Source organism: Ambystoma mexicanum, chromosome 2q (assembly GCF_040938575.1).
Source record: "Ambystoma mexicanum isolate Mex_15411 chromosome 2q, UKY_AmexF1_1, whole genome shotgun sequence".
Lineage (NCBI taxonomy): Eukaryota > Metazoa > Chordata > Amphibia > Caudata > Ambystomatidae > Ambystoma > Ambystoma mexicanum.
Window position 1 is genome coordinate 1295536628 of NC_090924.1, and position 24460 is coordinate 1295561087.

The following is a 24460-nucleotide window of genomic DNA, read 5'->3' on the forward strand; positions in this document are numbered from 1 at the left end:
CTATTTTAATGCATGGAACCCTAAAAATGCGTGCAGAAATTAAATACTGCTGCCATTTCTGTAAGTACGTAGCGGTTTCTGGCGGTTGGAATATGCTGGCCTATTGGAAGTCAGGCCCTTTCTGAATAACCTGTTACCTGAAATGACATATTTTATGTGACCATTACATCCATGCCTGCACTCTATAGTCGCCAACTCGGACTTCACTATTACTGACTTTTCACCATGAGTTTAGTTTTGACCACTGACACTAACTCCGGAATGACCCGTAATGTCATGTGGGTTATACTTATGTTGCAAAAAGAAGGTGGGGCCGTACCACCCCGGCGTAAAGATGGCAAAATACAGATTGAACAGGCAACCTTTTTCACCACGTTGCTGCAGGCTAAATTCTTACAAGCTAAGCATTCTGAACATGTTGCAATTTACTGAGGAATCAGTGTGCCAATGTTTAGGCCCAGAGATAGTGGCTGAGTTCCAGCATGCAGCAGGAGAAGAATGAGACCAAGGTTTAAAAAAAGCGAACTTGACAACACATACCATAGAAGAGACATCCAACTATCAGGCCTGCCAATTCTCTTATATTTCCACCTGAGTAGATGATGGAGATCAGCGCTCAACAGAGTTTCTAAAGCCACCTAGGACACATTCCCAGAACACGCTTGCATAATTATGAACACTTAAGAAAGTGGAGTATAGCTGTGTTTGTACTGAGATTATATCTGTATTACGATTAAGCATTTTCGAGTCTGTTGGGTTACTAAGGTAGTTTGCATGATGTGACGGGGTCAGGGACCTGAATCTGTCAAATGAGGATAGGACCCCTCTCAAGCTAGGGCAGAAGGCCTACCAGGGTGCCCCAGAGACCAGCATTGGAGTTGGGATAGCCCCAGTCTCCGCCCCTTCAATCTGTCCCTGGTTAAATGTGGGAAGTGCCACTTCTTTCCCCATACTTGTTATGCACAGTGCTGGCAAGTGTTTCTCTTTTTGTCCCATAGAACTACAGCCATCAGAAGTCCTTGTGGTGGATATCTGACTTCAGAAGTCACAGAGGATAGAGTCGGTGGTGAGCAGTAAGATAGCAGAACCCCACACCAGTCAGACCGGCAATTCTAAAGCTCAATGCAATGTTGTCACACACTCAAGAATTACCTTATTCTGCAGTGGGCCGCCCTCACGGAGAACCGCAGATGCGCATATGAAAAGGGGGCAGGGCTTAAGGCTTGTTTTATGTATTCTGATGCATGTAACTCGGCTCACGGGGAAAAAGAAGGCGGCCATTGGCCCTGGGAACCAGTTGACACAGAGGATATCAAGGGGGGAAAGGGAAGGATAAAGGGGGACAGAAGGGACAGGTGGGTTGTTTAGGTGAGGTCAAGGGAGAGAAGGCAAACCAAGAGACCAGACGGAGGAAGGATAGTACAGAATAGCTTTGAGGAGGGATACTGAGAATATGTGGAAGGTGAGGTATTGGTTGGTGAGATAAAGTGGTTCTTGGGTGTGAGATTGCGTGTAAGGTGAGTGAAACTCGTGTAAGGTGAGTGAAACTAAAGGAGAGTTTAGGGGTTTGAGGGACAGTGATTGGGAAAGGTGTCCACCGAGTGAAAGAAGGTTGACTTTCAGAAGGTGTGGGTGTAGTTTAGTGTAGTAACAAGAGAGGCTAGTGGGTGTAGTATAGTGTATTAGGAAGAGAGCATAGTGGAGTGGTAGTAGAGAGGGTAGTGTAGATTCTTGGGATGAGGGACTAGTGAGACGAGAGAGTAGTGGGAGGAAAACATAGTGGGAGGAGAGTGTAGTGCAAAGTAGTGGTAGGTGGGTGTAGTGGGAGGAGAGTGTAGTGGGAGGAGACAGGAGTGGAGAGTGGTGGGAGAACAGCGAGTAGTAGTAAATAGAGCAGATGGTAGAAGTAAGAAATAGGGGGAGACAGCTAAATAAGGCATTCACTTTAGTAGGCCATCATGATCAGCCAGTCAGCTCCTAGATAGTAGGAGTTATTGATCTCTTATGACCATCTTGGGATATAGGGACACCTGGGCTAGTGAGGCAACAGCCCATGGGAAACATGCGAGAAGGAGATGGCTCTTAGTGTGCCCCTTCTCAAGCCTTATAATACAACTCTTCAACTTTCTTTGAGGTTTAGTGTCCTTAATGCTATCTGTGACAGGCGGTGTCGTTATGGGATCGTTCATACCCCAATACAGAAGTTCCCCACAGCTAAAGGAAATACTAAGGCTAGTGCGATTGACTAAGACTGTCCGAGTCCCCAAGAGAGCAACTCTCAGGGCCGTGGGATGGGATTTGTATGGAGTCAAGGAGGTGATAGTTCCACCCCTTGGCAATGCCCTAGTCAAGGCTGGTCTGAAGGTGGAAGAACCCGAAGGGATATATGGATGGATTGCGCTGGAATCAGGATTGCCCCACAAACGTTCTCTGATGTGGCAGTTGGAGTCATCAATGGGGACTACCTAGGGAAGGTATTGATAGTCCTCTTTGTTTTTTTTCAGTCACAATAATTGAAAGAAAAATGACAAATTCAAGGTTACAAAACAATATCGGTGCATTTCTAAATTACTGTCTCCATATGCATTTGTTACATACATCCGTCTTTGTGCTGTTACAGTTTAACATGACTTTCCCTTCTCCCTCCCTCCACCCCCCAGTGGGTCAAGCAGACGTCTTTGGGAATATATCCATGCATATCTTCGAGTGGTCACAGTTTATTTACAAGGGCACTGTCTATTTGGTGTGACCTTTTAACATTTTTCGATTTTGCCTCTACTCACAACCTTATGAGTCACACCCTTTGTATCTCAACTCAGTGCATCAAGTCTATTGGCAGTTTGACTCCCCTGACAAATGTTTGTTCACAAAGTCCATCCATAAAATCTCACATTGTGTGGATCTCACGTGAAGAGATGCTGTTATCTTTTCTGATATACATAGGTTCGTGTCCACATTATTCCATTCTTTCTTGCCAAAACTGTATTAGATTTCCATTTTGTTACAAGTATGGTGTGAGCTGCTAGTACTAAGTGGGGGACAAAACCTTTAATTCTTCTCCATTCATCATCACTTTTTTCCAGATCAAATAATATAAGGTGAGGGTCTGAAACTCTTTGAATACTGTCTATTTCTTTAATCCAACCTTCACCTCACCCCAAAATACTCTTATTCGGGACAGCCCCACCACATATGCCAGTAGTAGGCGATTTCCCCACATTCCCGCCAACATCTTGGGTTAATTGTTTGAAACATCTTGGAGAGCCTGAGAGGGTCGTATTGATATGATATGATATGATATGATAGGTTATTTATAACGCGCTTAATACCCAGAGGTTTCTAAGCGCGGACCCAGGGATCGAACCTGTGTTGCTCCGTGTCATCTTGTTTCCAAGGCGAGCACGCTGCCGCTGAGCTATCCTCCTATTGCCATCTGTGTAGCAGTTTGATAGCCTGTAATTTATATTGGCTGGATATGGACGTTTGCGATTCTGCTTTGCACATCCTTCCCCACATTTCTGGACTTATTTGTTCACCTAGGTCTCTCTCCCATCTTCTTCTCAATGGGTCTGTAGTCACATCTCCTGCCTCAACCAGTTCTCTATACATGGCAGATATCAGGCCATTCATCTCTGTTCTAGAGTCTAATAACTTTTCAAAGGGGATAAGTTCTCGCATCAACTTGTCTTTCCAAGCTGGTTTTGTTAGAATGCCTTTAATCTGTATATATTGGAAAGTGGACAGTGTGCCAATCCCCAGGATTTCAGTTAGTTCCGGTAGTGTGATGAAAGAATCCTTTTTCTGTAGCTGGCCCACCCTCTCTAACCCCGCCTCATACCATGTTTAAAATATTTCTACGTTGGGGATGTGATCATTAATTCCCGGGGACCATAAGTGGCTCAGTGGGGATGGCCATGTGGAGATCTTTTGCATCCTCGTACTGTAACTCCAAATTCCCCATATGGTATTCAAAATGAGATCATTTTAGGTTCTTTTATGGAGTTTCTTTTAGGGGCCCAAAGCCATTCCGACACTGTGGCTGGCGCTAGGTAGTGATTGTCCATATGTATTCAATGGGGTTCTTTGTGGTTGCGTAGATGGGGAATTAGAACGTGCAGTTGGGACACTTCATAATATTTTCTAAGATCAGGGAGTCCCACTCTGCCTTTATCCCTGGGGAGTGTTAAGGTGTCGTATGCGATTCTAGCTTTCTTCCCCTGCCAGAGGAATTTCACTATGGCGTTCTTGGCCTCGGAGAAGAAGTATTGGGGCATCTCTATAGGAAACATTTGAAAGGGATACAAAGAACCGGGGGAGGCAAACCATTTTAATAGCGTTGAGACGTCCTAGCCAGGGGATTGTCAATGTACTCCATTTATTAAGGTCGGCATGGAATTGTTGGAGGAGTGGGGGAAATTAGCTTCATATAAATCCGCCAGATCTTTAGTGATCTGTATCCCCAAGTATTTCAACCTGGAGTGCTCAATTTTGGGTCCAAGTGGGGAGTATCTGATTTCGTTTACCTCTACCGATCCGCATAGGGGAAACAAAATGGATTTGGTTTTATTCACTTTAAACCCGGAGAGTTGGCCATATTCTTCTAGTAAGTGGAGAGCCCGGGGAGTGGACGTCAAGGGATTAGTCATATGCAAGAGTATATCATCGGCATAGAGGGCCACCTTATATTCCACCTCCCCTAGTCGGATTCCATCTACCTGGGGGTCAGCCATCAATGTATGTGCTAGGGGCTCAAGGGAGAGTGCAAAAAGGATTGCGGAGAGGGGACATCCCTGCCATGTGCCTCGTCCTAGTTCGAACCATCATGAGTATTCTCCATTAACAAATCTGGATGCTTTGGGGGATGTGTACACTACCTGTATACCCTTCCTGAATCTAGGGCCAATCCCCACCCTACCCAGGACTGCTCTCAGGAATCCCCACTCCACCCTGTCAAAGGCTTTTTCTGCGTCGATTGAAAGAAGGACAGGTTCGTTGTTCATGTTCTGGGCTGCGGGAATGAAATGTAGGGTGTTACAATCCACATTTTTTGGGTTCTCTGCAGTCTTTGGGAATTACCATAATCAGGGCACGGGTGAAAGAGTCTGGGGCTTTCCCTGTTTTCAATATGTCATTGAAGAGGCCCGTCAAGAATGGTGTTAATTGTGTGCTGAAGAATTTATAGAATCCTGCTGTGCACCCATCGTCTCCCGGAGATTTACCTAGCGTTAGCCTCTTTATTGTGTTTTGAGCTTCTTCTTCGGATATGGGGGATTCTAAGAGGTCTGAGTCTTGGCCTGATATCTTGGGCGTCTTAATTGCAGACAGGTAGGCTTCAGTATCAGGTTGATCAGGGTTTGTCTCTGAGGTGTATAGGGTTTTGTAGAAGGAGGCAAAGCATTCGTGGATGGTAGGGGTTGTATCAGGACGGGCAGCGTTGTCATCAATTATTTCTGATACCTTCCGCACCGCTCTTTGTTCTCTTAATCTTGAAGCTAGTAGTGCGTCAGCTTTGTCCCCTTTCTCATTAAATGTCTGTTTCAGGAGTCGAAGCTTACGCACTATCTGATCGTGTTCTAATAATCTCAGTTCCTCTCGTTTTCTCTTTGCTTCATTAATTTTGATGGGATCAGTCACCTCGTCCCTCCTACTTTCCCCCTCCAACTGACAGATTTCAGTTCTGAGTCTGTGTTCGATAATGTTTCTTTCTCTCTTCTTGCAGGACCCTTCTCTTATTAAAATTTCCCTCCAAGTGGCTTTCCCTGCCTCCCAGACCATTTGTTTGGATAGCTCTCCGGTGTCATTTATTTTAAAATATTCGTTTAATTCAGTCTCCAATGTTGTTTTGAAAATAGGGTCCTTCCAGAGACTTTCGTTACATCTCCATTTCCCTCCCATCACCGGTAGGTCCTTCCACTAAATGTCTGTTAGTACCATATCGTGATCTGACCATGAAACTGGGGTAATCTCTGAGTGTGTTGTAATGTTGGAGAGGTCTTTGGACAAATATATATAGTCGATTCGGGTGAACGTGTTGTGTGGATTAGAATAAAAAGTGTAGCCTTGTTCGTTTGGTTGCATGTTTCGCCAGATATCTATCATCCCATACGTGTCCATCATCCCCATCAATTCCATGCGGGCACTTTGTGTTTGGCTTCGCACATCGGGATTACCAGGTTTCCAATATATGGTTGGGTCTGCCCATTGATTGAAGTCCCCTTCTAAAATGATATGGCCGGAGGCCTCTAGCATCAGTTTAGGGATCGTTTTGGCCAGAAATCTAGCTTGCCCAATGTTGGGGGAGTACAGTGTGGCAATCGTGACCTTCACTTAGGCAATACTTCCCATCAACAATAGGGCCCTCCCCTCCACGTCTGACCAGGTCTTGATTACTTCAAAATCTATTCCTTTGCTGATGAGAATCCCCACTCCTCCTTTCCTCAGTGGCCCAGATCCCCAGAATTCCATCCCCGTACGTTTACCTAGTATTTGCCTTTCCTCCGCCTTAGCGTATTTTGTCTCTTGTAACAGGAGAATATCAATCTTGGACCTACGAAATTCCCTGGATACCAGCGATCACTTAGTTGGTGAGTTGAGCCCTTTAACGTTGAGTGTCCCTACTCTTAGAGTATCACTTCCCATTACTTCAGTAGTCAGTGCCATTGGGTATTCTCTTGGGAAGGTAGCTTATCCTTCGTGACCAATGTTTTGTGTGCTCATTAAGTTTCCCACTATGTTGAACATTTTGGAACATTTTAATTGTTGCTTCAACCCTTTTCACTTGTTTGCCCTCCCACCCACCCTCCTCTCCTTCTTCACACAGTTGGTAGCATCCGATCGAGCCCGATTTCATGATGTGCTAGTGCTAGACACAAGGAAGAGCCTGTGCTACGGTGTGATGAGATAGATGTTCATGATGATGTGCTAGTGCTAGACACAAGGAAGAGCCTGTGCTACGGTGTGATGAAATAGATGTTCATGATGATGTGCTAGTGCTAGACACAAGGAAGAGCCTGTGCTATGGTGTGATGAGATAGATGTTCATGATGACATGCTAGTGCTGGACACAAGAAAGAACCTGTGCTACGGTGTGATGGGACAGATTTTCATGATGTGCTAGTGCTAGACACAAGGAAGAGCCTGTGCTACGGTGTGATGAGATAGATGTTCATGATGACGTGCTAGTGCTGGACACAAGGAAGAACCTGTGCTACGGTGTGATGAGATAGATGTTCATGATGACGTGCTAGTGCTGGACACAAGGAAGAGCCTGTGCTACGGTATGATGAGATAGATTTTCATGATGACGGTGCATGTACCGAGCAGGCCTCAGTCTTTGAAAGGAGAAATACAAGCTCAACCCAAGTCAGTAGACAATGTGTAGTACACAGTCATGTGACAGCTTACGACCCAAACATCGCTTAGTTGCAACAGTTGCCAGTGAATCCAACCCAAAGAATAAAGTTCAGTTAAAATAATTCTTGCGTCTCAGAGCATTATGAAAAATTCATCAGAAATACCTCCAGAATTACAGAACCTAAGAGAAGTATAAGGAAACGCAGACAAGGGTTGGAAAGGACGGATGAAGAAGCACATTCAGCATTCACTAATGTGACAGAAACCATTAAAAAAATGTACCATCTCCTAGGTCTTTCAACACAACAATATGCACTTGCTTAACAGTGAACAGTGGACACAAGTGCGCGTCAACTGGGCCCAAGCAAACTGACACAAGAGGACACATTGGAGAAATAGTAGCTTTTGCCTCAAAGACCTGTTCAGAAATAAGGTACTCTGTCATAAGAGAAGGAAAGACCAGTGTATGCAGCAGCATACTTCGTTCCATGCCTTAAAATCGCAGCAAAAATGGCCGTGTATACAAAATATTGCAGCAAAAATGCAGTGGTTTTGCTGCCACAATCATGTAAAGGATGCGGTGAACACCCCCGCAACACCTGGACCCATTATACCATTTAAGGGGAGCGTGGGACACCCCCGCAACCCCTGCTCCCCTTAGATGGTATAATGGGGTACACCTTTACTGGGTCAAACCACAGCATTTTTGCTGTGACTTTTTTTTACCGGCGACATTTTTGCAGCGATTTTATTACCTGATACTGCATACTTTGGAGCATACTTGTTGGGTAGAGTTCAAACACGGCGCGGATCACAAGCCGGCTACTCAGGTACTCATACACATACCGCGTGCAGAAGGAACAAAAACAATGACACAGACATTTCCCAGGCTTGCAACAAAACCGCAAGAGTTCGTCTTTGTGGCGGCAAAAGACTGCAGTGACAAGTAAGCAAACTGTCAAGGTTGCCAAGTGACTGAAATGACAATGAAGAGTTCCTGCAGGACGAGTGCACAGCAGCCGTGACAGATGATGTGAACATTGAGGGGTAATCAACAGATATATGTGGCTCCAGCATTCTATACGAGTTGAAACCATCAGAACACTATGCAACCATAAAAAAAAACACAAGGGAGACCAACAGATAGTTCACCCATGTTCATACGGACATATTGGAAAGTGTTAAAGGAACTCACAATTTAAAAACATACGAGAATGTGAAACCCTCCTTTGTATGGACCACAGGGGTGAGGAATGAGCTTACTAATAAAGCTCAAAGCCGTTTATGTGCTACCATGACTAAAAGAAGGCGTCGAGCAACATGTTGGTGGCCTAGGATCGACTTCGATATGGATACACTAATGAAGCAATGCTCGGCACATAACACCAATGGGTCCGATCCAGATCGCAGACACAGTATAGTCAAAGGTAGGGCTGGACTTTACAAGCCCGTTGAATGACATGATTCATGATGACAAAAAGATTTACACTTTGTCAACAAGGTAACGACATCCACTAAAATTGAGGTCCTGGAAAGAATCCTTCAGAGAGGAGGCTAACATAAGGAGTGGATTTTGTACAAGGGATTCCGGTTGACCTCAGAAGAAATGTCCATCTACATTTAGTAGAATGGCATTAAGCACAACAAGATCACAAAAGGTCAAGATGAGCATACAGATCACTTTGCAAAAAGTTCTGCAACTTCAAACCCAGCAGATGGAGCACTTCGGAGTCTTTGCAGCCCACAGAAGGATAACCAACAGTGCCCATGATTCGAGTAACTCCTGTTGAACTCATATGGAGCAGATGTGCAAGGTCTGAACTGCTCTCCCCACGGATGCCTTATACATGCCAACACGTTGCAGCACGTGGGACAGAGATGTGGCCCGAAAATCGGGAAAACTGATTTTCCCGTTGTACTACATTGGGGGTAGAATTATTGTAGGAGGGAGAAAGTAAAAAAAGCAATATTTTCGATATTGGAAAGCGGGAGGGGTGGCATGTATACGGATGTGCAGCAAGGATACCCAAAACACACATTGCCAGCATCAAGAATAAAATTTGGAAAAAGCAAAGCAGAATCAAAGATAAATGACAAAGCGCTCAGTAAAAGCCCTTACTCCCTCAGGGTCAGTTGTTTTTCCAAGCAACAAGTTCGTGGTAGATCTCTTTCTTTGGCTGGGGCCTCCCTCTGGAACAGCCTCCCTGAAACTTGAGGAGAACCATCTCTGGTTCCTGAAGCACCTCAGACCTTCCTCTTTGCTTCTGCCTTCTCTCTTTCTTTCCCCTGCTGATTTCCTGTCTGATACTGCACTGATCACCTGGCTACCCTCTGATTTCAGGCCCAGGTCCCTGCTCACCCAGTTGCACACCTGCACTGCCCCCCCCTGGCAACCCTTGCATTTGGGTCTGTATCTGTAACCCTACAGTCCCCCTACCTGCACTTTTTGGACACCTGTTGTCTGCACTTACCCTTGCACCTGCTGCACTTCTTGTTATTGTTGATCCCATGTACAGCACTGCCCCCTCACCCTTTCCCCCTCTCCGCTCCCCTGCACTTGCGCGATCTCAATGTCACCTGGCCTAGTAAGATTGTTGTCTCTGTCTTCCCTCTGTTCCCCCTCCCTTGCCTCATCACGCATTGAAACACTTATGTATAGGCGCGTTACAAATGCCATATCATATTATTACTATTCAAGTGGGAGGCTGTTACAATTCCGATGCCTGACAAAGACTATACCTACTTATGCAAATAGAGCAAACAGCACCAAGTGACTAACATTGGAGAAAACGATATAGACTTAGATGAACAGAGAAATAACATGGAGAGAGTGACACTGTACAGATAAGTAGAAGACAGCGAACGTCAGAAACATGGAGGCAAGAAAGCAGAACATCAGAGAGACCAAACAATTGACAACTAATCCGAATGAAGATTGGCAAGAAAATTCAGACTTCACAGGAAACAGAACAAAACAAAGAAGTTGCAGCACAAGCAGAAATAGACTGCGCTTTCAAAGGAACAGAAGGGCAACGTGAAACTGGGCAGAACTTCAAGACAAAAAAGGAAAAGAAGACTACCGAAGAGAATGACAGAAAGAGTTGTATTGACATTCCTTTTTGGTTTTGGCAGAATGGGTGGGACTAGTGCCACCGATGTGGCAAAGCATTGCTAACAGAAAGTGGAAGATAAGAGGGGCTTGAGAAGCAGGAGGTTTCGTTGGCATAGCCAATGGCAAGGTTTGCAGCATGATTTGGCTTAAGTACCCAGCAATCAGATTTCTTGTTATCCTGCTGTCCATTAAGCACCACTTTCACAGTGACGTCAGGCATCTGCTTACAGCAGAAATAAGTTACAGACTGCGGCTCATTCACTGTAAGGTGGGAATGGTATATCTGATGGGCAGGGCTTTAAGTGGGCCGGGGCTAGCCAGGACCAAGATTCAGTAGTCTCCAGAAAAGGCTCCCGAGCGGGGGCCCTGTCGGGTCCCACCACGACTAGCCCCAGCCATGCCGACACCTCGGAAGTGCTGACATCTGCAGACAGCCAGTGTAACTGTGGCTTCGGCTACATGGCTGCCAGTTGACTCTGAACTCCGAAACAGGAGGAAGGTTGGAGGGCCCAGTCTCTCCTACTGTTTCTGAGTAAAGAGTCATCATGCAGAACAAAGCTTTTAAACAAGGCTTCATGATGCGTGATGACTCTTTATTCGTAAACCTAGAAAACACGAGGGTGAGGGTCACTACAATTCTAACTAAAGTTCACATACATTTCAGAGTAACCATAGGGTTATGACGGTCAAGCGTTTCAATGTATGAATGCGACTTCTGGTGCAGCAGGGTATAGTCTCCAGGCCTACGGAGACTCAATATAACACAAATACCACCCAACCGGTTGTTGCCAACAGGTAATCCTGTCGCACTCTATGTGGACCAGAGTCCTACTTTAAAATTCATATGTTCAAGTTGGTAGTGCAATAGGACTACACTTAACCAGAAATCTCTCTAGGTGTACATATCAGAAAAACATAAATCTCATGGATAGAGTAGACTGGAATGTAATGATGTCTGGGTTCATGCACCCTTGATCAACACAACACAAAAAGGTAAAATCATAATTAGAAACATAGATTCACTTGCGGTCATATAACTTTTTACAAATCCAAAGAAGATAGCAACCAATTCTCCTCAACATTAGACAAAAGTAAAAATAATAATTAGTGCATTGTTTGCACAAAAGTCTTTTGTGTTACAACCAATAAACTCCAATTTGGATCAAAAGTTAGCCAACGCGTTTCGGATTACAAATCCATCATCAGGTCTTGGAGCTTTTTGTTCATTTCATTTCAATGCAGCGATAATCACAGATTCATCTGTAAACCTCATATCCCGTATAGAGTGACGTTGTGAGGTTTATACCCCAGCTTCTGATAGTTATTGAACATAGTGGGGAAAACCAAAAGGCTGCCTTAGCTGTTGCACATGGCAGTCTCATGCACCTTTTGTATGCTCCCTTCAGGGTCCGAGCGGGCCATCTGCAACTTGTACATACAGATTTTATAGTATGACTCTGGTCCACATAGAGTGTGACGGGGTTACCTGTTGGCAACAACAGGTTGGCTGGTATTTGTCTTTATTCAAGCAAGTGGGAGGCAGTTACAATTCAGATGCCTAACAAAGACTATACACCTTATGCAAATAGAGCAAACAGCACCAAGTGACTAACATTGGAGGTGGTATCATTGCAGTATTGAGAACCATAACAAAGTTATCCAAATTATAAGCAGGGATCCATTGCCTAGAACCCAAGTGACATGTACAATAAAGAGATAGCATAAAGATAAGAAACAATGCAGAGTGGTGAAGTGTGTATTTTACAACTCCTACGATAAACAAAAGCTAGCTGCATGCGTTGTTCTCCCACAGCAGAACCCGCACTATCTACATCGGTTGGATAGGTCTTTTCACATGTGTTGCACAGGAACATATAATGCATGGTTTAGAAGATCCACGAGTCCAACATGCCCACTGCTTTCCTGGTTTAGGTTTGACATACGTAGACCCACAGGGGTTTACTCACAAGCATATAACTTACAGTTATGTACTATTGCTGCCGCCACCTCTGATCACTATGAAAACAACGATGTGAAAAAGTTGCTCCCAATAGAACCCTTCACCCAGCTGCTTCACACTGACCTTCATGGTCTGTTTTTACCACAGTGTTTCTAACCGTTTTAGAAGTGTACAGTCCCTTTCTTTAGCTTCTGTACGAGAAAGATAATTGTTTGCACCCTCGTTACAACTAATTCCCAGACAACATGCGCCAATACAGTGAAAACGTACTGTCTCGTTGTCTGCAAACATCAATATTTGTACTGCTTAGGTGTTTGCTAGTGGTCGAAAGGCGGACGGCACGTGTTGGCACATACCCAAAAAAACTCAACTAATGGGATGCAGTGTTTTTGTTGTGCACAGTCTGCACAAGATTCTTGGGTGTAGGCGCCTTCTAAATATAAATAGAAACCCACACATAAAAGCTAAGGCCATGTGAAGCATTTAACGCCACGGAAATACTGCCATGTTAAGCGGCATCTTTAAGAAACCCTGGCTAGGTGAGGCATAACCCAACACTTGTTTTTCAGCCCAGCTCGATTATGTTGTGGTGTTTTGGCAACTTTATTATTTTAACTGTCAGTCAGTCATAGCAACATAACATTCAACAACAGTGTGCACTGGCCAGGGTCTCTGCATCCTGTATTGGCTCATTGTTACTCACAAACCTGATGACCCAGGTTGGCAAAGCAGGACTATTTATCCATTTTCATGAAAAACAATGAGATGCAAGGTGACAATCCTGGGCACGGATGCTGGCATGTCTGCACACTGCTGCACTCAGCCTGCATGATGACATTGCTGAAAATGTTCTTATGTAAAAGGGTGGGTTGACAACAACAGGACAGTCACCAGCCAACAGTCCCAACACTGGGGCAAAGTCAGTAAAAAGACCCATATCGAACAGGAGAGCCAAACATCAGTGCCAACCTATGCAAGACGATCTTGCTGCAGTGTTTGGCAGGCAACTCAACAGTTTAGTAATGATTTTGCTTACATCCCTCAAACAATTTCCCATAGGAGAAAAGCATTTTTGCTCTTTTTCCTCCTGTGGTTAGATGGTTAGCATGCACCACTTGACATTGATAGGATTAGAGCAAAATGTTAACGATGATGTGTTTTAAAGAAACACTTAAACAATTACATTTAATTCACAACACAACTAATATGTTGATTTCCCCCTCAATGAACCAGAGGAAGTTGGAGTTTGAACCCCAAATATGTTGACACCGTATGGAGCAGCCGTGTGTCACTCCAAAGAGCAACAGTGGGTGGGGTCAACAGCAGATGGGGAGCTTCCCCCACCCCCATCCAAGAAAATATTTGGCTATGGCAATTATTTTCTTACAAATTAAGCACTGGGTTTCACTTCTCTATAGGTTTTACAAGGCAGACGGAGTCACTTTAAGATACATTTGCAAAAAAAACAACCCTATATGGAGCCTTTTGACCAGAAATGTCAGAACACAAGCCACATGTGACAGAACATTTTAAATTCAAATCGGACACGCACAAAGCAGCTCTTGTTGAAATGAGAAGAGAAGAGTCAGGTTGAACTTAGATTAACAGCTGCAAATCTGAATTTTGAAGTTTGAGTTTGCGGGTACGGTCATCTCCACATACATAAACAAGTAGGCATGTTGTGTAACACATGCTCCGTTACAGGAACATGAAAAGAATAATGCGTTGTACAGTTTACCTGTTTAGGCTTTGTGAACAACGGCAGAGGAGCAGAAATTGCTGGGGGGTCACAGCAGCACGCGTATCCGCTGCAGTAAGGCAGAACGTTGAGCTGGGCTCGCTTTTCCCTCTGTCAAATTGTACTACTGCTGGCCCGGCTCCCAGATGCTCTGTTTGCAAACGGTATCCAGGCAACCGTGTCACGTGGGACGGGCCAATGCCATCCATTGAAGTAAACTAGTAGCAGGTCAGGGGTAGAGCAGACTATCAGGGCCATTGCAATAAAAAAAGGACTACCAAACATAACGCCTCCCAGAGGCTCAGTTCACTGAGGCACTCCCAAGTTTTGTCACATACGATTATTATAAGCGGCTTTGGGCTTGTTTTTGCCCGAAGTAGCTTATATTTTTTCAGGTGGCTTGACGCTTGTTTACTTCATTCTGTGCTTATTGTTACGCTTGTTAAGTTAACAATTGAATAAACACAGGGAGCAACTTCCTCTCCTGCCAAGTCAAACCCTCCAATCAAAATGTAGCGCACAAAATCACTAATTCTGGTTCACGAGGGACTTAATGGTTTTGTGCGCTACTTTCTGGCGGAAGGCTCGATCAGTTTACAAACAGCTTCTCTTAAGGCAGAACTTTTGTATGGAGTCACACGCACGGTTACCGGTGTTATGTAATATTTAATATCCCATACAGTCGGTGAGCTTGAGCACCGACAAAGGTTTTTGTAGAGATGTGGGCTGTCACAGACAGAAGCAGCACAGTACGAGCTGTGCTCTGTTGTGAACGTTTCATTCTCGGAGCCACCTTCCTATTAAAATAAAAGGCTCCTTTCAAGAAATGGCGGGAGGGCGCTTGCAGGACACTGCTTGATATGTTTCAATGAGAGGAGATCCTTTCATTCATGGAATGCAAAAGTGAATTTGCAATAGGCCCACTTACATATGGCCAACTACCACACTGGCTGCTATATCTAGCCATTAAGGAGGCGGCCATTAGCATACACGCCAACATTCAGATGCACCTGGGAGGGAGATTTCCACAGGGAAATCAGGAGACGCATATTTCCCCATAGGAATGCATTGGGGCTACAGTTATTTTAGGCTGGAGGGTTGGCATGTATGCATTAGGACGGTAACACTGTTTGAAAAGTTCCTGTTGTTGAACGACGGGGCTAAGGGGCTGATCTCCAACCTGTATAGGATACTGGACGATGCCATCCCTAGACAACATTGGCCGTACATGCGTAGATGGGAACAGATACTGTGGAGGGACATAGAAAGGAAGGAGTGGGGGAAACTGTAGGCAAAGATTCCCAGGTTAGCAAGAGCTTCCCAGCTGCAAGAGGCCTGTTACAAAATACTTTTTGGGTGTCACTATACGCCTGCCCGCCTTCACAGAATATACCCGGGAGTATCAGTGGAGTGCTGGAGGGGGTGCGGGAAGGAAGGCATGGCGGAACATATCTGGTGGAGATGCATGAAAATTGAACCCTTCTGCAGGGAAGTACAGCTGGCACAGAATCAGGACTACAGGGCAGGGGGGAGCAGACCTCCGGAACAGATCTTGCTGGGCCTTAAGGAGGGGGAGGCGGCAGGGGAACCCAGAACTTGAGAAAAAGCGAGAGTGGCACTAACATTGGCAGCAATTACTATAATTGCACAACGATGAACGAGCTCGAATATACCCACGGTACAGGACTTGCTGCGTAAAGTCTGGGAAATAGTAGCTCTGGAGTGGGCCATGTATGCCATGAATGGGAATGTGCATAATTTCGCAAAAGACTGGGGTGAGACTTTGGCCTTTCTCAAAGACGACTTCTGGGCCTTTTGGTGCCCCCAATGCCTTGGACTCCTAAACGTGCAGTGAACAACATTGTACCGCACAAGTTCAAATGGATTAAGGAAGAACTTGAGATTGCCTCTCAGAGGAGGAGGAAGGGAGGGAGTGGGGACGGTTTGGGGAATTGTTTAACATGTTGTAAACTTAATAAAAAGAAGTTTAAAAAAAAATTAAAAGGCTCTAAGTTCTTAGCAGTAGGAGCCTCCTCCTCTGCTAATAAAAGGTTCTACATAGGCTGCAATATCAGCCTCGTATTTTAATGAAATGTTACATCCACCTAATAATGCTGACATTTTCCAATTCTTTTCCTAACTCAATTGACTTCCTTACCTCCATGTCCACTCTTCCTCACCCCAGTACTTACCTCATGAGGTCCCTGTCTCTGCCACAGGACCGTCTTTTATTTCTACTATACCCTATAACTCCTCCCCTCCAACCACGTCACCCAGTTTAATTTTTCCTACCTTGGACGTTTTCCCCGATGCAGGGCGCCGGGGAATGACGATTGCTGGCCCCCTGGTGGGGCTGTGTGGCGGGGCCTTCGCGCCATCGGGTGAAGCAGTGCTCTCGGGCTCACTGCGGGGCTCGGGCCTGGTTGAGCAGGATTGCATTGCCCAGTCTTTTGCGGGGCTGTAGGCCGGCACGGGGCATCACAGCACCGGATCCAGTGGGCCGAGGTGAGGTAAGGAGCTGAGAGTATGGGGGGATCCCAATGGCTCAACAGGTAGAGCATGGGTCCACCAGTAACATGTGCAGAAGTGACTGTTTCTATCCTTATTGTCCTGCCGGTGGGGCCGAGCGATCCCAAGCGGCATCTGGCTCCTTTGTAGATTTCACCCGACGTTGCACCGGAGGTGGGTGGGCTCTGCGTCCCGTGGTAAGGAGCAGCGTTACCTAGGGGACTGATTGGTTGCGTTTCCCTATTGGCCTCGTTTTAAATGGAGGATGGTAGCATTCTGTTTGTTGTCTATCATCCCACAGAACAAAGGACTGCAGTGGGGAAACAGGCTTCCTTAGGTCGCTGTTTTCAGAATACTCGCCATAGGTAAACATTCTGCCAAACACAGGCATCTTGTCCTGTCCCCTTCTTCATCTTCCTCTTCACCTGAGTTGTATAGGAGAAGAAAGAAGAAGGCAAAACATTTTTCCCTGACTGGTAAGGAATTGAAGAAGCTGCTTAAACATCATGGAGGGGGTCACAGCCATGCACATGGATGCAAGCACGGTGTCTGTCTTCCTCCTCATGCTCTTCTTCTGGCACTGAGTCCTCAGCCTCTTCCTGTTCCTCATCGGCTGATGCAGAAAGGAAATATCTGGACAGGGAAGGAGTAGAGGAGGTGTTTGCTCAAGTTTCGGACTGCATGGGTTTTCAGTTCCCCAGGTACCAGTGGAGTGGGCTGACCCTTCATTTCACCAGTATGGGCATACCGCTAGGAGGGGGTTACCATTGGTATCTGACGCATGGGATAAAATCCTTCGGGAATGGCAAGACCCAGAGAAGATTGCGATGCCCCGCTGTATGACCAAACTTTACCCATTGAAAAGGGGCAAAACTTTACTGTCAGATCCAGTTGAGGTTGACGATATCCTCGCCAGCCTGGTGGGTCGCTCCTCTATGTCGGCCGAGGAGGCAGCTGTCCGGGACCCAGTAGACTGCAGGTTTGATTCCAGCCTTAAGAAGGTTCATGCAGGGGCACATCTGGCCCTTATCGTGAATGGTTCATACACGGCTGAAACTGTGCTCAGTGGGTTCATGAAATTGAAAACGGCTGTCAATGGGGGTTTTGATTATTCCCTATCTGAAACGCAAAGACAGGTTGAACTTCTGTCCGATCTGGCTTTTGATGGGTGCGTGGCTCGGCCATGGCCATGGGGCTGGTGTGTCGGCACGGAGGCATGTGCTTCTGCGGGATTGGAAAACAGAAGGTTCCCATCCCAGAAGGCGTCTGCCCTGAAACTTCCTTTTGATTGATCCAAACCTTTTGAGGATTCACTGGAGGATAAAAAAGTGTTTAGGGCTGAAACACATGCTGACAAATTACGACGCAAGCCTGCTTCAACGGTCCGGAAGGTGTCCTCTGGTGATGGTGCCTTGACTGGCAAGGTTTTCCCTGGCTGCCCATTTCATTCTTTTCGGAGAGCAAGGGGGGGTTGGGGTCCTCCACGCTCCTCACGTCCTGGTCCGGTACAGAAATCCTGACGGTTTGGACATGCCGGTAGGCGGGCGTTTCCGGCAGCTTTTTCCAGTATTGGACCAGTGGTGCTCGAATTCCTGGGTTCTGGACACAGTTCAGAGGGGTTATCAAGTATTTTTCCTGTCTCCTCCTGTCCAGGGATGCATGGTTCAAAATGTGGTTCCCGAGTCACGGAGCAAGAGGTTGGCCATGGAAACGGCTCTCTCCGAATTGTTGTTGAAGGCGGCCATCATGCCGTTCCTCTCCCTGTTTGCGGTCAGGGTTTCTACTCATGGATGTTCCTGGTCCCTAAACCTTCAGGGAAGTATCGCCTAATTCTGGACCTCAAGGCCCTGAACTGCTTCGTCCGGAAGGAACACTTCAAAATGGAGACTTTGCAGAACATTCTCCCAATGCTGCATAGGGTGGAATGGATGGCATCTCTGGATCTCCAGGATGCACATTACCATTTGGCTCTCTGCCCCGGGCACATGAAGTTCTTCCGGTTTGCAGGTGGATCCCAACATTTTGAATTCAGAGTGCTCCCGTTCGGGTTGCGATCAGCCCCCAGAGTGTTCACCAAGCTGGTGACTCCCCTGATGGCGCTTTTGCATCTGAAGGGCATTCAGATTTTTTCCTACCTAGATGATTGGTTGATCAAGGCGTCCTACCGGCAGACAGTCCTGTCTCATCTCCTATTGGTCCGCCAGGCATTGCAGGACTGGTGATTCCTGGTGAACTGGCAGATGTCTCAGCTGGAGCCTTCTCAGGATCTAGTTTTCATCGGGGCATAGATTTGCACCAGGATGGGGAGGGTGTTCTTGTCCCAGGAGAGGGTCCATTGCTTGCTGGCTGTTCTGGGCAGGGTTATCAGGAGGCAGTATGACTCGGCTCGCCTATTGCTCAAGTTGCAGGGGCACATGGCATCTTGCGTGTTTCTGGTTCCTTGGGCCCATCTTCATTTACATCCTCTGGTGTCTTATTTTCTCTCCCACTGGCTACCAACATCTCAATCTTACAAGGCTTTGATACCGGTGTCCCCAGCACTGAAGGGCTTCATGCTGTGGTGATTGGAGGTTCCGAATCGTTGGGCAGGGTGTCCATGGTCCTTCCTCCTGTGACAACTCTCACTACCGACACCAGCGGAAGCGGTTGGGGAGCAACATTGGGGGTCCTCTCAGCTCAAGGGTTGTGGGATGCGGAGGAGAGCCATCGCTAATCCAACTGGAGAGAGTTCTGTGCCATTCTCCTGGTGTACTTCAAGGTATTTCTGGAAGGCCAGGTGGTTTGGGTCCGGACGGACAATACAATGGCTCTGGCATATGTCAACCACTAAGAGGGTTCCAGCCGCTCCTTGAATGCTCTGGCTGCTCAAATAGGTTTTTGAAGGGATTCTCATCTGGTGTCCCTGGTTGCCTCACATGTCAGGGGGTGGACAATGTTCGAGCAGATCTTCTCAGCTGCCGGATTCCCTCCTCTGCGGAACTGGTTCTATCGGACCAGGTCTTTTTCGGAGATCTGTGTCAGATTCTGGACCCCTGTTCTAGATCTGTTTGCATCTCCAGCCTCAGCAAAAGTTCCCCTCTTCTGCTCTCGGTTTCAGGCCGAGGTGGATTGGGGGGTGGATGCCCTCTCGCTACAGTGGCCTCGGGGTCTCCTTTATGCTTTTCCACCTCTCCCCCTTCTGGCTTGGGTGGTCCAGCGCATCATAATGTCCAGGGTGACAGTGTTGTTAGTGGCTTCGTTCTGGCCCCGCCAGAGTTGGTTCCCCTCTCTGTTGGAGCTTCATTCCTGGTAACCTTGGCTGGTTCCGAAGTGGCCGTGTCCCCTTCAGGGGAATCCGACGTCTTTCAGGTTGTGTGGTCGAGTCGATCATGAATGCTCTTAGGCCCTCTACTCTGTCGGTCCAAATGGGACATTTCTGGGACTGGTGTGGGTGGTCTGGGATCCCTCCCATGCATTCTGGCCTCCCTGCTATCCTCAATTCCTCCAGGAGGGGTTTGACAAGGGCCTGACGGTTTCCACGCTTCGCACCCAACGGGCCTCCATAAAATTCCTTTTGGGGGACTCTGATGGTCACCTGGATGTGGATGTGTTGGTGGGGAAGCTGCTCCAGTGTCTTCCCGTCCTTGTACTTATGAAGGGCTTCCCCCTTGGGATCTCCCTCTTGTCTTACGGTTCCTTCAAGAGCCTCCCTTTGAGCCCATTTCCGATATTGACATCAAAAGCTTACGCTGAAGACTGCTTTTCTTATCGCCATCACTTCTGCCCCGTAGGCTAGGGGAGATTGGGGCTCTATTATGTCAACCCACTTTCCTGAGGGTGCTGCCAGACTTGGTGGGGTTGAGGTGTGATCCGAAGTTTCTGCCTAAAGTTGTGACTCAGTTCCACACATCTCAGGATCTGGTTCTCCCTGCCTTTTGTCAGGATCCACAAACACCAGAGGAGGTGGCTTAGCATACTATTGATGTGCGGCGGGCAGCGTTGCAGTATTTGGCTACGATTGCCTTTTTCCGCCAATCAGATAGTCTACTGTTTACTTTTGGCCCGGCTGGTGCTGGACGCAAGTCCTCAGTGGTTTCCATTAGCCGGTGGATCCGTGTTGTGGTATTCATGGGCTATGTGGCTTCTGGCCTGCCTGTACCTGCGCACATTCAGGGGTGGTCCACGAGGGGTTTGGCAGCTTCCTGGGCCGATGCAGGGGGGTTTCTCTGCAGGAGATTTGTAGGGCTGCCACCGGGGCAGATCAAAGCACTTTCATCAACCACTATAGGTTGAATGTCTCCCACTCGGGGGTTGGTTCCTTCGGGGTTGGAGTTTCGTCAGTGGGGATGTGAATTTAGAGTTATTAAAGGTGTGTGTTTTTCTGCACTGTTTTTGGCTCTGTGTCCCATTGGGACCTTTTCCCCGTTGCTGCTTTGGTATACCTCATGAGGTAAGTACTGGGACGAGGAAGAGTGGACATGGAGGTAATGCTCTGATTACTTACCGGTAATCTGCATTATTCCCAGTCCTACTCTTCCTCGTCACATTACTGATGACCCTAGTCTCCCTCCCTGCGGGGAAGGTCCCATGCTCCAGCTTGGTTATGTAAACTGGGTGACGTGGTTGGAGTGGAGGCGTTATAGGGTATAGTAGAGATAAAAGAAGGTCCTGTGTCGGAGGCAGGAGCCTCATGAGGTAAGTACTGTGATTAGGAAGAGTAGGACTAGGAGTAATGAAGAGTACCGGAAAGTGATGAGAGCATTAGTAAGCAACAAGCACTTTGCTAAACTACGTATGGAATGCACGTTTAAGGAAAGTCTTGCAATGCACACAATTGTGACTTTCTTTTTCCAGCCTGCATTGTATTTAGAGGGGCTGCTCTCCATACATGCCAACCCTCCCGATTTAGGGGGGGGGGGGGACTCCTGATTTGTCAATGAAAAGTATTGCTATTTTTCACATTCTCCCACCTCCAATAATTCTAGCCCCAATGCATTCCTGAGGAAACATTTATGTCACCGATTTCTGTGAAGAAATACAGATTTTCCATTCTAGTATTGTAGAAAGTCATGATTCTATCATAGACACAAAGGATTATGCTTTACTCTTTCCTTTACTTCTCGAGCAGCTTCTTCAACACTTATAACAAACAATACAAACGTAAGAAAAAAAAACACATTTCTCGGAAATGTCAGTCTTTTGTAGTTTGTTATTGATAGGATGCACACTTTCCCAAGTGACATCACTGACCAATCATCCCCTTCACAGTCTATAACATCTGCTGCTTTCTTCACTTCCTCCTCTTTCTTTTGCTGCACTAGTTTAACTGTAACTATGCACCCCAACTGGTCGACACTGTCATTCATATTTTCAACACATTCGTTCCAGAAAGTCATAATTCTATTAAAGAGACAGAGGCAAATGATTATGCTTTCTTCATAACTTGACTTCTCAAGCAGCAATGAAAACAAACAATAATACAACACAATACCAAGAGCATACTACAAGTCCCACTTGTTTTGAGTCTTTGGTAGTCAATGTATTATTGGTTCCTGATAAACATGTGTCAACAAATGTCCAATCCACAGTCACGTCTCCACATAAACACAGTAACTCCCATGAAACCCCCGCTTTCTTTTGCTAAATTCAACATGCGCCCCAACCAGTGGACGCGTAATTCCCAGAAGATCCTCTGGCCATCAGCTTCCTGTTGGTGTGTTCTCTACGATGGTACCTAGCATGACAAAATTCATATTTCAGTGAACTAGCTCCAGGGGGTGGGAATCATGTCATAGTACTACAACATGTCATTGCGATCACAAAATCTGGTCCCTACATTGAATATCTTAGTGGCCATAGCTCCCCTCACTGAGTGAGCCCCATAACATCGTACATTGATACCGGCCTGACTCATCACCATCTGGCTAGTGTTGCCGGTGATACTGCGCCATATGGCTTACACAAGGCTATCAGTAGTTGTGATACTCCTATAGTTCTCACATCCCGTGTGATGTCCTCATAAGCTGCAAGGCCTCTAACCGGGCATAGCTTTGGCTCCCTGGGAGGTCAAGTCATTCTTATCCCTTTTAATAGCCTGCATATTAGAGAGGGTTCTCCTATCGGCGCCCCTTCGAACTTGGGATGTCCCGCTGATATCACAGATCGGGCAGTATTAATGGTCTTAATACGCTTTCCCTTGAGCTGCCATATGTGCCAGGTAATTGACAATGGAAACTACATCTGTTCCATTGCGATAAACGTCCCTTTCTACGCACCAACTACACCATTTTGACCATTGCAGACGTGTATGCTCTATGAGTCAATGGTGCCCACGATTAATTGATGATGAGCTCAGCCGGCTCGATAAGCCCAGCCTAACCAAAGATCTCCTGAAATCGCCCAGGCGATCAGATTGAGCTTGCCTGCCTGCGCTCTGGAGTCTCTCACTATAGCATTGTGTCTGGTTAGTGCTACCAGGTTGCTGTGTGTCACGTCCAGCACACTGGGAAACTAGGCCTGGCCTATCCAAACCAGTGTGATCAGAATCATAGAGGCTTTCTGCCTCCTCACCTGAGCTAATGGTCTTGAAATCATCAAGAACGGGGGCAATGCATAACATGTGTCCTGACCCCAAGCTTGACGAAAGGCATCTGCCACCTCTGCCTCCGGTTCCGGCCTCCAACTGAAAAACCAAGGTAGTTGGTTCTTCAATCTCGATTCCGAACAGGTCGATCTGGCACAGACCCCAATGAGTCATTAGTTCCAGAAACACTCCTTCGTCCAGCTTCCAGTCACTGGCATCCTTGAGGAACCCGGATTTTCCAATCAGCTACCTTGTTCAGTCGACCTGGCAGGTATTCTGCCATCACTGATACTTGTCTCTGGAGACAAAGGTGCCAGAATTCTTTTGCTATTCCCGCTAACATTCTGGACTTTGTGCCACCCAATCTGTTTATATAGCTGAATGCTGACACATTGTTCATCTTGAGAAGCACACAACATTGCGCCCTCTCTTGAGTCCAGCATCTTACAGCGAATGATCCTGCCAATAGTTCTAGGCAATTGAGAAGTAGGGGTGGTTTCTGATCCAACCACCTGACCCTGCCAACAGGTTCCAGCATCGGGCTCCCCAGCTCCATCTGCTGGTGTCAGATTCTATAATCAGGTCTGGGGATGAGCCAAATATAGCTCTCCCGTTCCATGCAACCATGTGTTGGAGCCACCATTGAGCTCCTCTCTCACTTCTCAGGAAACCGAGACCTCCTGTTCGTATGATGCGCTCCTCCTGAGATGTTGGATCTTTAGTCTCTGGAGTGCTCTGTAATGTAATGGTCCCGTAAAATATAGCCTGAATTGAGGAGGCTAACCGCCCCACCAGTCTGGTAATCTCCTGAAATGATCATTCTCTCTTCAGCAGCGGCTGGCTGATCTGTTTCTTTATGTCATTTACTTTGTTCATCAGCAAACTGAGAGAGCCCTGGGTCGAATCTATCACCTAGGAATTCCATGGATTGTTCTGGGTAGACACTGGATTTCTCCCAGTTGATTAGGAAACCCAGACTCTGGAGTAAATCTAGCACAATGTTCATCTGTGCTTTGAGCATTTCTTTGTCCTGGCCCATTAGGCATAAGTAGTCCAGGTATATAATGGGACAAATACCTTGCTCTCCCAGGTAAGTCACCACAGGTTTCATCAGTTTAGTGAACCTCCATGGTGCTGATGCCAACCCGAAAGGGAGGCAACAAATGTCCATGTCGCCTCCAGAGAAACCCCCAGAGAAACCTCAGGAATTTCCGGTGCTCCTCTGCC

The 24460-nt window shown here is 46.6% G+C and overlaps 1 protein-coding gene across 1 annotated transcript in view; it reads right to left on the reverse strand.

The window, feature by feature from the left end:
- The window catches only part of NEK11 (NIMA related kinase 11), a 1698151-nt gene extending 1683835 nt beyond the window's left edge, over positions 1–14316 (reverse strand). Inside the window, exon 1 of the mRNA XM_069648723.1 lies at positions 14164–14316. The gene's annotated coding sequence lies outside the window, so the exon portion shown is untranslated. The remainder of the gene's footprint in view (positions 1–14163) is intronic.
- Between the last annotated feature and the right edge of the window lie 10144 nt (positions 14317–24460).